The 12824-nt window shown below is 51.3% G+C and overlaps 4 non-coding genes and 4 pseudogenes across 4 annotated transcripts; all 8 read left to right on the top strand.

The window, feature by feature from the left end:
• Window positions 1–1327: 1327 nt before the first annotated feature.
• LOC123724754 (uncharacterized) lies at window positions 1328–1493 on the top strand (annotated as a pseudogene).
• Window positions 1494–2011: 518 nt separating this feature from the next.
• LOC123724953 (U5 spliceosomal RNA) lies at window positions 2012–2125 on the top strand. Its single transcript, XR_006757430.1, has one exon. It is a non-coding gene; the product is annotated as a U5 spliceosomal RNA (small nuclear RNA).
• Window positions 2126–4599: 2474 nt separating this feature from the next.
• LOC123724752 (uncharacterized) lies at window positions 4600–4770 on the top strand (annotated as a pseudogene).
• Window positions 4771–5271: 501 nt separating this feature from the next.
• Window positions 5272–5389, top strand: LOC123724918 (U5 spliceosomal RNA). The gene has a single exon (XR_006757395.1). It is a non-coding gene; the product is annotated as a U5 spliceosomal RNA (small nuclear RNA).
• A 2494-nt stretch (window positions 5390–7883) lies between these two features.
• Window positions 7884–8056, top strand: LOC123724745 (uncharacterized; annotated as a pseudogene).
• A 512-nt stretch (window positions 8057–8568) lies between these two features.
• LOC123724950 (U5 spliceosomal RNA) lies at window positions 8569–8683 on the top strand. The gene has a single exon (XR_006757427.1). It is a non-coding gene; the product is annotated as a U5 spliceosomal RNA (small nuclear RNA).
• Window positions 8684–11037: 2354 nt separating this feature from the next.
• On the top strand, window positions 11038–11212 carry LOC123724716 (uncharacterized; annotated as a pseudogene).
• Window positions 11213–11728: 516 nt separating this feature from the next.
• Window positions 11729–11845, top strand: LOC123724805 (U5 spliceosomal RNA). The gene has a single exon (XR_006757282.1). It is a non-coding gene; the product is annotated as a U5 spliceosomal RNA (small nuclear RNA).
• The last annotated feature ends 979 nt before the right edge of the window (window positions 11846–12824 follow it).

The raw sequence follows: 12824 nt of genomic DNA, 5'->3' as shown, positions 1-12824 counted from the left end.
GTCCTCGCCTCGTGCAGCATAAAGAAGTGCAGGTATTGTGGATCTGCAGAGCACGAGGCGAGGGACTGTGACGCGCCGAAGGCATGTCACAGGTGTGGCATGCTGACGCACCTGTGGCGTGAATGCCCGGGCGTCAAGGGTCACACGCGTCTGCAGCTGGGGGAAACGAGAGCCGGGGATGGGGGGTAGAAGGAGGGGACCAAGAACTGAGTACTGGAACAGAGGGAGCGGACACGGGTGGAAGAGGAGGAGCAAACGGAAGCGGGAGGAGAAAAGAAAAGAAGACAACAGCATAGTGGAAACGGAAGGGCAGAAGGCTGAAGGAGAGCAGGAGGAGGAAGGAGACAGGAGAGTGAAGGGGCCAGAGAAGACGGCTGTGGAGAGGAAGGAAACGGAGAAGGCAACAGAGAGGGAGGAGACTGGGAAGACAGCGGTGGAGAAGAAAGAGATAGAAAGGAAGGAGACAGGGAAGAAGGTGGTGGGAGGAGAAAGAGACAGAAAGGAAGGAGAGAGGGAAGAAGGTGGTGGAGGAGAAAGAGACAGAAAGGAAGGAGACAGGGAAGAAGGTGGTGGAGAAGAAAGAGACAGAAAGGAAGGAGACAGGGAAGAAGGTGGTGGAGAAGGAAAAAGACAGAAAGGGAGGAGACAGAGAAGGTAGTTGTGGCGGGACCAGTAGGAGAAGGAGTGAAGGTGGGGAACAGTAAAGAGGTGAAATCACGGGTGGAGGTGGAGAAGGAGGCAAGCTGTGAAAACTTTTGCCTTTTACTCCACCATACAAGGTCGAAAAGAGGGGAGCGCTCAAGGAGGACGGGTGGTAAAAGAGGGAGGGGGACAGATCAGGGTGGAGGAGGGGAGGTTGCAGGGCCCTCTTGGGTTCCCTCTTCCTTCACCTTTACACCCCTGTCTGAGCTTGACCTTACAGGCATGGCCCAGGATTGGGCGATGGAGGGAGGCTTAAGCTCCCTGTTTGGGCTCGTGGGGTCCCCGGGCCGGAGTCAGGAGGAGGGCAGGGTGGTAGACCTAAGTGTGGGGTCGGGACGCAGGGTGAGCGTGTGTCGGGCGCTGTTACCGCATCCAGGGGAGAGGGATGGCGGCCGACGGGGAGCCGTCAGGAGTGAGAAGGCGTCCCCGTCGGTCGGGATGGGGTGAGTTTTTCTTAGATTTTTTGGTGTAGGTTTTGGTTTGTAGATGGGAAGGGGAGGGAAAATGCTCCCATGACTTTTGGTTTTTGGGTTTGGTTATTATTGAATAGTTTTGAAATGTTTAATGGAATTTGTGTTTGAATTGATTGATTGTATAAGATTTTGTTGGGTTTTGGAACGTATAAATATATTTTATAAAAAAAATCTGTTCTTATCAGTTTAATATCCGATACGTCCCCATCGGGGACTACATAAAATGGATTTTTCGAACAGGGAGTCGGAAATGGGGCTTGCTCCGTCGCTCCACGCATCGACCCGGTATTGCAGTACCTCCGGAACGGTGCAACACTTTTCTCCCATTGTCAAGGAAAAAGAAATACACCAAGCTATGTAAAACAGCTAGCAGAAGAAGAGAAGGAATGGAAAAAGAAGAATCATCCAAACTGAAACAAGTGCGAAGCCCCCTTCATGGGGTTCCCCGTTTTCCCGCCATTTTACAAAAAAAAAAAAAAAAACAAAAAAAAACATTGGCCAGGAGAGTGTGTGTGTGTGTGTGTGTGTGTGTGTGTGTGTGTGTGTGTGTGTGTGTTTTTGAGCCCCCCAAAAAAATACAATCACTTCACCAGGATTGTGTGTGTGTGTGTTTTTGAGCCCCCCCCAAAAATACAATCACTTCACCAGGATTGTCTATCTATCTATCTGTCTGTCTGTCTGTCTGTCTGTCTGTCTGTCTGTCTGTCTGTCTGTCTGTCTGTGACTTTTTACCCACAGCCCTCGAAAACTTGGAAGAGTGGGTTCGGGGACCACCCGCGGGGACCCGGCCCAGAGTGCACCGTGTGTGTCTCGGGCCCCGACCTCTGACTTCCATACGACTCTGGTTTCTCTTCATTCGCACAAGCCTTCGCCTTTACTAAAGACTTCCGTGGAGAGGAACACTTACGAGTTCAACGTATTTTTGGAAGGGCTTTGCTTCTGGCAGAGCCCGGTATCTTGTTTCAAGAGAAATTGACAGAGATGACGCCGAGACTTTTGCTCAGGCGTTTGACTTGAAGCCTGACCGACCGGCGTATTTTTTTCCACTCAAAGTAGTCGCTTCGGGCAATTGAGTTCAGCCCGACGATGACTGGTGTATTTGCCGGGCATTGAACAAATAGTCGCAATAGGATTAAAGAGCTAGTGACCTAACGACGCATTAGCGACTTTTAAAAAAAACACACCCGCCTGTCACCAGGGAAGCGTTGGGTGAGGAGGAGCCAACTTTGCCAAACCGATGAGGTCTGCCGAGGCCCCGTGACCGGCGGGTGCAGGGGTCAATTTGTGGGTTATCGCTTCTGGCCTTTGGCTCAGATCAAGCTTGGTACCGAGGTGCCCCAGAGCCCGCTGAGCCAAAAGGTCGAAGGAAGGCAGGAGGGAGGAAAGTTTTGTTTTGAGCGGCTTCTTTTTGAAGAGATTTTTTTCTTAATTGAAGAACATGGAGAAGAATATCTCGAACAGGTCTGTTCCGGGGGTTGGACTGGCCAACACGGCAAGATTTGCATGGAAGGATAAGGAGGTGGAGCAATTCGGGAGGGAAACGTTCGGGGAGAACTATCCTGATGGGGTTGCTCAAGCTTGGGGTAAAGGACGTCTTCTGCCTCCAGGATAATCCATTAGAAGGCGGTATGATGTCACGTTTCATACGGAGAAGCAGCATGAGGAGACGATGCGGAAGGTGAGGGATTTGGTGAACACACGACCTATGTGCCACTATGCTGTGACGAGCTTGGCGAAGCCCAATTTTAGAGTTGTGACGGTCACTATGTTACAACCCTCATGTGAAGGAAGAAGAGGTGAGGACTTTCCTGGGGAGATATATGGACAACATCTCCTCAGGAAGGCTCCTCAAAGACTCACTCGGGTATTGGACTGGGAAGAGAGGGTATCAGGCCCTTCTTAGAGAGGACCCAGGGGGCCTGGGAGGATACCTCCATCCTCCGGCGATGTTCTCCCTGGGGGCTGACAGGGGACGTTGTACTATGCACGTCAGCCCCCGTTCTGCAGGCGCTGTTGGCCTATGGTCATATCCTCGCCTCGTGCAGCATAAAGAAATGCAGGTATTGTGGATCTGCGGAGCACGGGCGAGGGACTGTGGCCCGAAGGCATGTCCGTGTGGCATGCTGACGCACCTGTGGCGTGAATGCCCGGCGCGTCGGCGGTCATACGCGTCTGCAGCTGGGGGGAGCGAGAGCCGGGGATGGGGGAAGAAGAGGAGACCCAGAACCGAGAACAGGCACGGAGGGAGCGGACACACAGCGAGGAGAGGAGGAAAAAACAGAAGCAGGAGAAGGAAAAGACAAAGAAGAAATGGGCATAGTGGTACCAGAAGAGAAGGAGGCCAAAGGAGAGGAGGAGAAAGGAGTCAGTAGTGTGGAGGGACAAGAGAGGACAGTGGTGGAGAGGAAGGAGACAGAGAAGGCACCGGAGGGGAAGGAGACAAAGAAGACATCGAAGAGGAGAGAGACAGAGAAGGCATCAGAGAGGAAGATGGAGAAGGCATCAGAGAAGAAGACAGAGAAGACATTGGAGAAGATGGAGACTGAGAAGGCATCGAGAGGAAGGAGACAGAGAAGGCATCGGAGGGAAAGGAGACAAAGAAGACATCGAATAGAGAGACAGAGAAGTCATCAGAGAGAAAGATGGAGAAGGCATCAGAGAAGAAGACAGAGAAGACATTGGAGAAGATGGAGACTGAGAAGGCATCGGAGAGGAAGGAGACAGAGAAGGCATCGGAGGCGGGACCAGAAGGAGAGGGGTGAAGGAGTGGGGGGACTGTGAAGTGGTGGAAACACAGGTGGAGAGTGGAGAAAGAGGCGACTTATGAAAACGTTTTGCCTTTTACTCCACCAACCAAAAAAGTCGAAAAGGGGGAGCGCTCGAGGAGGTCGGGTGGTAAAAGAGGGGGGAGGGCAGATCGGGGGAGGGGGGGAGGTTGCTGGCCCTCGTGGGCTCCCTCTGCCTTCTCTTTACACCCTGTCTGAGCTGGACCTCACAAGCATGGCCCAGGATTGGGTGATGGAGGGAGGCTTAAGCTCCCTGTTTGGGGCGGGAGGTCCCGGGCTGTAGTCAGGAGGAGGGCAGGGTGGTGGATTTGAGTGGGGGCACAAGGCACAGAGTGTGGGTGTGCCGGGGTTGTTTTTGTTTCAGGGGAGAGGGGATGGAGGCGACGGTGGAGCGTCAGGAGTGGAGGAGGCGTCCCCGTCGGGTCGGGAGTATGGGGTGAGTGTTTTTTTGGTTATTTGATATGGGTATGGGTATTGGTTTGTAGGTGGGAAGGGGAGGGGAAGATGCTCCAATGACTTTTGGGTTTTGGATTTGGTTATTGTTGAATAGTTTTGAAATGTTTATTTTTGTGTTGATTGGAATTTGTATTTGAATTGATTGATGTGTGGAAAATTTTGGTTGGTTTGGAACGTAATAAATATATTTTGTAAAAAAAAATCTGTTCTTATCAGTTTAATATCCGATACGTCCCCATCGGGGACTACATATTAAATGGATTTTTCAACAGGGAGTCGGAAATGGGGCTTGCTCCGTCCGCTCCATCGCATCGACCCGGTATTGCAGTACCTCCGGGAACGGTGCAACACTTTTCTCCCATTGTCAAGGAAAAGAAACACACCAAGCTATGTAAAACAGCTAGCAGAAGAAGAGAAGGAATGGAAAAAGAAGAATCATCCAAACTGAAACAAGTGCGAAGCCCCCTTCATGGGGGTCCCCCGTTTTCCCGCCATTTTACTTAAAAAAACATTGGCCAGGAGAGTGTGTGTGTGTGTGTGTGTGTGTGTGTGTGTGTGTGTGTGTGTGTGTGTTTTTTGAGCCCCCCAAAAAAAATACAATCACTTCACCAGGATTGTGTGTGTGTGTGTGTTTTTGAGCCCCCCAAAAATACAATCACTTCACCAGGATTGTCTATCTATCTATCTGTCTGTCTGTCTGTCTGTCTGTCTGTCTGTCTGTCTGTCTGTCTGTCTGTCTGTGACTTTTTACCCACAGCCCTCGAAAACTTGGAAGAGTGGGTTCGGGGACCACCCGGGGGACCCGGCCTAGAGTGCACCGTGTGTGTCTCGGGCCCCGACCTCTGACTTCCATACGACTCTGGTTTCTCTTCATTACGCACAAGCCTTTCGCCTTTTACTAAAGACTTCCGTGGAGAGGAACACTTACAGAGTTCAACGTATTTTTGGAAGGGCTTTGCTTTCTGGCAGAGCCCGGTATCTTGTTTCAAGAGAAATTGACAGAGATGACGCCTGAGACTTTTGCTCAGGCGTTTGACTTGAAGCCGCTGACCGACCGGCGTATTTTTTCCACTCAAAGTAGTCCTCGAGCAATTGAGTTCAAGCCCGACGATGACTGGTGTATTTGCCGGGCATTGAACAAATAGTCGCATTAGGATTAAAGAGCTAGTGACCTAACGACGCATTAGCGACTTTTAAAAAAACACACCCGCCTGTCACCAGGGAAGCGTTGGGTGAGGAGGAGCCAACTTTGCCAAACCGATGAGGTCTGCCGAGGCCCCGGAGACCCGGCGTGGTGCAGGGGCCAATTTGTGGGTTATCGCTTCTCGGCCTTTTGGCTCAGATCCAAGCTTGGTACCGAGGTGCCCCAGAGCCCGCTGAGCCAAAAGGTCGAAGGAAGGCAGGAGGGAGGAAAGTTTTTGTTTTTGAGCGCTTCTTTTTGAAGAGATTTTTTCTTAATTGAAGAACATGGAGAAGAATATCCCGAACAGGTCTGTTCCGGGGGTTGGACTGGCCAACACGGCAAGATTTGCATGGAAGGATAAGGCAGGTGGAGCAATTCGGGAGGGAAACGTTCGGGAGAACTATCCTGATGGGGTTGCTCAAGCTTGGGGTAAAGGACGTCTTCTGCCTCCAGGATAATCCATTAGAAGGCGCGTATGATGTCACGTTTCATACGGAGAAGCAGCATGAGGAGACGATGCGGAAGGTGAGGGATTTGGTGAACACCACGACCTATGTGCCACTATGCTGTGACGAGCTTGGCGAAGCCCAATTTTAGAGTTGTGACGGTCACTATGTACAACCCTCATGTGAAGGAAGAAGAGGTGAGGACTTTCCTGGGGAGATATATGGACAACATCTCCTCAGGAAGGCTCCTCAAAGACTCACTCGGTATTGGACTGGGAAGAGAGGGTATCAGGCCCTTCTTAGAGAGGACCCAGGGGGCCTGGGAGGATACCTCCATCCTCCGGCGATGTTCTCCCTGGGGGCTGACAGGGGGACGTTGTTTCTATGCACGTCAGCCCCGTTCTGCAGGCCAGCTGTATGGCCTATGGTCATATCCTCGCCTCGTGCAGCATAAAGAAATGCAGGTATTGTGGATCTGGCGGAGCACGAGGCGAGGGACTGTGACGCGCCGAAGGCATGTCACGGGTGTGGCATGCTGACGCACCTGTGGCGTGAATGCCCGGCGCGTCCGGGCGGTCATACGCGTCTGCAGCTGGGGAGCGAGAGCCGGGATGGGGGAAGAAGAGGAGACCCAGAACCGAAACAGGCACGGAGGGAGCGGACACACAGCGAGGAGAGGAGGAAAAACAGAAGCAGGAGAAGGAAAAGACAAAGAAGAAATGGGCATAGTGGTACCAGAAGAGAAGGAGGCCAAAGGAGAGGAGGAGAAAGGAGTCAGTAGTGTGGAGGGACAAGAGGACAGTGGTGGAGAGAAGGAGACAGAGAAGGCATCGGAGGGGAAGGAGACAAAGAAGACATCGAAGAGGAGAGAGACAGAGAAGGCATCAGAGAGGAAGATGGAGAAGGCATCAGAGAAGAAGACAGAGAAGACATTGGAGAAGATGGAGACTGAGAAGGCATCGGAGAGGAAGGAGACAGAGAAGGCATCGGAGGGAAAGGAGACAAAGAAGACATCGAATAGGAGAGAGACAGAGAAGTCATCAGAGAGAAAGATGGAGAAGGCATCAGAGAAGAAGACAGAGAAGACATTGGAGAAGATGGAGACTGAGAAGGCATCGGAGAGGAAGGAGACAGAGAAGGCATCGGAGGCGGGACCAGAAGGAGAGGGGGTGAAGGGAGTGGGGGGACTGTGAAGTGGTGGAAACACAGGTGGAGGTGGAGAAAGAGGCGACTTATGAAAACGTTTTGCCTTTACTCCACCAACCAAAAAGTCGAAAGGGGAGCGCTCGAGGAGTCGGGTGGTAAAAGAGGGGGGAGGGCAGATCGGGGGAGGGGGAGGGGAGGTTGCTGGGCCCTCGTGGGCTCCCTCTGCCTTCTCTCTTACACCCCTGTCTGAGCTGGACCTCACAAGCATGGCCCAGGATTGGGTGATGGAGGGAGGCTTAAGCTCCCTGTTTGGGGGGGCGGGAGGTCCCGGGCTGTAGTCAGGAGGAGGGCAGGGTGGTGGATTTGAAGTGGGGGCACAAGGCACGAGTGTGGGTGTGCCGGGGGTTGTTTTTGTTTCCGGGGAGAGGGGATGGAGGCCGACGGTGGAGCGTCAGGAGTGGAGGAGGCGTCCCCGTCGGTCGGGAGTATAGGGTGAGTGTTTTTTGGTTATTTGATATGGGTATGGGTATTGGTTTGTAGGTGGGAAGGGGAGGGAAGATGCTCCAATGACTTTTGGGTTTTGGATTTGGTTATTGTTGAATAGTTTTGAAATGTTTATTTTGTGTTGATTGGAATTTGTATTTGAATTGATTGATGTGTGGAAAATTTTGGTTGGTTTGGAACGTAATAAATATATTTTGTAAAAAAAAAATCTGTTCTTATCAGTTTAATATCTGATACGTCCCCCATCGGGGGGACTACATATTAAATGGATTTTTCGAACAGGAGTCGGAAATGGGGCTTGCTCCGTCCGCTCCACGCATCGACCGGTATTGCAGTACCTCCGGGAACGGTGCAACACTTTTCTCTCCATTGTCAAGGAAAAGAAATACACCAAGCTATGTAAAACAGCTAGCAGAAGAAGAGAAGGAATGGAAAAAGAAGAATCATCCAAACTGAAACAAGTGCGAAGCCCCCTTCATGGGGGTCCCCGTTTTCCCGCCATTTTACTTAAAAAAAAAAAAACATTGGCCAGGAGAGTGTGTGTGTGTGTGTGTGTGTGTGTGTGTGTGTGTGTGTGTGTGTGTGTGTGTTTTTTGAGCCCCCAAAAAAATACAATCACTTCACCAGGATTGTGTGTGTGTGTGTGTTTTTGAGCCCCCAAAAAATACAATCACTTCACCAGGATTGTCTATCTATCTATCTGTCTGTCTGTCTGTCTGTCTGTCTGTCTGTCTGTCGTCTGTCTGTCTGTCTGTCTGTGACTTTTTACCCACAGCCCTCGAAAACTTGGAAGAGTGGGTTCGGGACCACCAGGGGGGACCCGGCCTAGAGTGCACCGTGTGTGTCTCGGGCCCCGACCTCTGACTTCCATACGACTCTGGTTTCTCTTCATTACGCACAAGCCTTCGCCTTTACTAAAGACTTCCGTGGAGAGGAACACTTACGAGTTCAACGTATTTTTGGAAGGGCTTTGCTTCTGGCAGAGCCCGGTATCTTGTTTCAAGAGAAATTGACAGAGATGACGCCGAGACTTTTTGCTCAGGCGTTTTGACTTGAAGCCGGCTGACCGACCGGCGTATTTTTTCCACTCAAAGTAGTCGTCGGGCAATTGAGTTCAAGCCCGACGATGACTGGTGTATTTGCCGGGCATTGAACAAATAGTCGCAATAGGATTAAAGAGCTAGTGACCTAACGACGCATTAGCGACTTTTAAAAAAAAAACACCCGCCTGTCACCAGGGAAGCGTTGGGTGAGGAGGAGCCAACTTTGCCAAACCGATGAGGTCTGCCGAGGCCCCGGGCACCGGCGGGTGCAGGGGTCAATTTGTGGGTTACTCTTCTTCGGCCTTTTGGCTCAGATCAAGCTTGGTACCGAGGTGCCCCAGAGCTCGCTGAGTCAAAAGGTCGGAGATAGGAGGGCGATAGGTTTTGTGTGAGACAGGGTTCTTTTTTGCCAAGGCGTTTTTTGTGTTTTCCAGAGGCTTCCATTTGGAGAGCTGGTTTTTTCCTTGTTTGGACGTGTGTTTTTCCTTTTGGAAATGGCACGTACCATTTATAACAAGTCGGTACCAGGAATCGGATTGTCCAATACTGTGAGATTCGCATGGAGGGACAAAGAAATGGAGCCATTTGGAAGAGAGAAGTTCGGAAGGACCATATTGATGGGGATATTGGAACTGAGGTAAAGGATGTTTTATGCTTCCAAGATAATCCAATTGAGGGGGCTTTTGATGTGACTTTTTATAGTGAAGGGAAGCATGAAGAAATTTTGATGAAGACAAAAGAAGGGAGTAAGGCATTTCCCATGTGCCATTATGAAGTGACCAACTTGGCGAGAAGTAGTTTTCGGATTGGTAACTGTGACCATGTACAATCCCCATGTGACTGACGAAGAGGTGAGGGCCTTCCTGGGGCGATACATGGACAATGTTTCCTCAGCGAGGCGCCTCAGGGACTCCCTGGGATTCTGGAACGGGAGGAGAGGGTTCCAGGCCCTTCTCAGGGAGGACCCAAGGGGATTGGGTGGGTTCCTACATCCCCCGGCGATGTTCTCCCTGGGGGGCTGACAGGGGGACGTTACATTATGCCCGTCAGCCTCCATTTTGCAGGCGCTGTATGGCCTATGGTCATACCCTTGCCTCGTGAGTCAAGGATTTGCAGGTTCTGTGGGTCGAGCGGTCACGAGGCAAGGGATTGTGACGAGCCAAAGGCTTGCCACGGGTGTGGCTCGGTTACACACCTGTGGCGGAGTTGCCCGGCTCGTCACGGGTCATACTGGCGTCTGCAGCTGGAGGGGAGCAGGTGCGGGGGATGTGGGAAGTAGAGGAAGAGGAGCGGACATGGGATCTGGAACAGGAACACACGAAAAGAGGAGGAAAAGGTGTCGGGAGGAGCGGTGGAAGGAGAGGAGGAGCAGGTGGAAAAGGTGCTGGGAGGAGAGGGAGAGGTTGAAGGAGAGGAGGAGCAGGTGGAGAAGGTGCTGGGAGGAGAGGGAGAGGTTGAAGGAGAAGAGGAGCAGGCAGAGGGACGGACACAGGATTGTGAAGAGTCAAGAAAGGACAACAACGGAGAAACAGATGACTGAGAAGGCATCGGAGGTGGAACCAGAAGGAGAGGGGGGTAAAGAGTGGGGGACAGTGATGTATCGTCTGCCCGGGTGGAGGAGATGAGAGGGTTGGTGGAGGGGCTGGCGAGGGGGGTAGAGTTACATCGGTTTCTCCTCCAAACAGGAGGACGAGGAGGAAGGGCGCTTTGACAACAGGGGAGAGGGGGTGGTAAAGGGGGGGAGGCTAAACAGAGCTGGTGGGGGATAGGTTTTCTCCCTTACCGTCTCCCCAGAAGGAAGATAAGGGTGGAAAGCTGGAGGTGGGGGAGGGAGAAGGTTCGGGGCCCTGGGTGGCCCCCTCTTCACCTACTATTGTACCCTTGTCTGAGATAGACCTTCCAGGGATGGCCCAGGGTTGGGCAAGGGAGGGGGGACCAAGTTTCCTGTTTGGGGTGCGGGGTCCTCGGTCAAGAGCCCAGAGAGAAGCAGGGTGGTGGATTTTGGAGTAAAGCACATGATGCGGGGTGTGCAGGTGCCGGGTGCCGGTCCTGCATCTAAGGGTGAGGGTATGGTGGCTGAAGGGGGGAGAAGAAGTCCCGTCAGTAGGGTGAAATTTTTATTTGGGGTGGTTATGGGTAGTTTGTATCTTAGAAGGGGAGGGAAGATGCTCCCCTGATTATTGTTTATAGTTTTGGTTATTGGTTATTAGTTTTGAAATATCCATTTGGATTTTTGTTATAAAATTGATTTTGTTTGGAACATTGAAGGTATTTGTATGGAAATTGATGGTAATAAATATATATTTTGTAAAAAAAAAAATCTGTTCTTATCAGTTTAATATCTGATACGTCCCCCATCGGGGGACTACATATTAAATGGATTTTTCGAACAGGGAGTCGGAAATGGGGCTTGCTCCGTCCGCTCCACGCATCGACCCGGTATTGCAGTACCTCCGGGAACGGTGCAACACTTTTCTCCCATTGTCAAGGAAAAAGAAATACACCAAGCTATGTAAAACAGCTAGCAGAAGAAGAGAAGGAATGGAAAAAGAAGAATCATCCAAACTGAAACAAGTGCGAAGCCCCCTTCATGGGGGTCCCCCGTTTTCCCGCCATTTTACTTAAAAAAAAAAAAAAACATTGGCCAGGAGAGTGTGTGTGTGTGTGTGTGTGTGTGTGTGTGTGTGTGTGTGTGTGTGTGTGTGTGTTGTTTTGAGCCCCCCAAAAAATACAATCACTTCACCAGGATTGTGTGTGTGTGTGTGTTTTTGAGCCCCCCCCCAAAAATACAATCACTTCACCAGGATTGTCTATCTATCTATCTGTCTGTCTGTCTTGTCTGTCTGTCTGTCTGTCTGTCTGTCTGTCTGTCTGTGACTTTTTACCCACAGCCCTCGAAAACTTGGAAGAGTGGGTTCGGGGACCACCCGCGGGGACCCGGCCTAGAGTGCACCGTGTGTGTCTCGGGCCCCGACCTCTGACTTCCATACGACTCTGGTTTCTCTTCATTACGCACAAGCCTTTCGCCTTTTACTAAAGACTTCCGTGGAGAGGAACACTTACGAGTTCAACGTATTTTTGGAAGGGCTTTGCTTCTGGCAGAGCCCGGTATCTTGTTTCAAGAGAAATTGACAGAGATGACGCCGAGACTTTTTGCTCAGGCGTTTGACTTGAAGCCGGCTGACCGACCGGCGTATTTTTTTCCACTCAAAGTAGTCGCTCGGGCAATTGAGTTCAAGCCCGACGATGACTGGTGTATTTGCCGGGCATTGAACAAATAGTCGCAATAGGATTAAAGAGCTAGTGACCTAACGACGCATTAGCGACTTTTAAAAAAAAACACACCCGCCTGTCACCAGGGAAGCGTTGGGTGAGGAGGAGCCAACTTTTGCCAAACCGATGAGGTCTGCCGAGGCCCCCGGGGGCCCGGCGGGTGCAGGGGTCAATTTGTGGGTTATCGCTTCTCGGCCTTTTGGCTCAGATCAAGCTTGGTACCGAGGTGCCCCAGAGCCCGCTGAGCCAAAAGGTCGAAGGAAGGCAGGAGGGAGGAAAGTTTTTTGTTTTTGAGGGCTTCTTTTTTGAAGAGAGCCTTTTTTTCTTAATTGAAGAAATGGAGAAGAATATCCGGAACAGGTCTGTTCCGGGGGTCGGACTGGCCAACACGTTGCAAGATTTGTGGAAGGACAAGGCGGTGGAGCAATTTGGGAGGAAACATTCGGGAGAACTATCCTGATGGGGTTCGCTCAAGATTGGGGTAGAGGACGTCTTCTGCCTCCAGGATAATCCATTAGAAGGCGGTTTGATGTCACGTTGCACACGGAGAAGCAGCATGAGGAGACGATGCGGAAGGCGAGGGATTTGGAATGAAGACCTATGTGCCACTATGCTGTGACGAACTTGGCGAAGCCAAATTTTAGAGTGGTGACGGTTACTATGTACAACCCCATCGTGAAGGAAGAAGAGGTGAGGACCTTCCTGGGGAGATATATGGACAACATCTCCTCAGGAAGGCTCCTCAAAGACTCACTCGGGTATTGGACTGGGAAGAGAGGGTATCAGGCCCTTCTCAGAGAGGACCCAAAGGC

The sequence above is a fragment of the Salmo salar genome, chromosome ssa10, assembly GCF_905237065.1.
Source record: "Salmo salar chromosome ssa10, Ssal_v3.1, whole genome shotgun sequence".
Classification (NCBI taxonomy): Eukaryota; Metazoa; Chordata; class Actinopteri; order Salmoniformes; family Salmonidae; genus Salmo; species Salmo salar.
The sequence above is the reverse complement of the archived record's forward strand: the minus strand, read 5'-3'. Positions and strand labels throughout refer to the sequence as shown.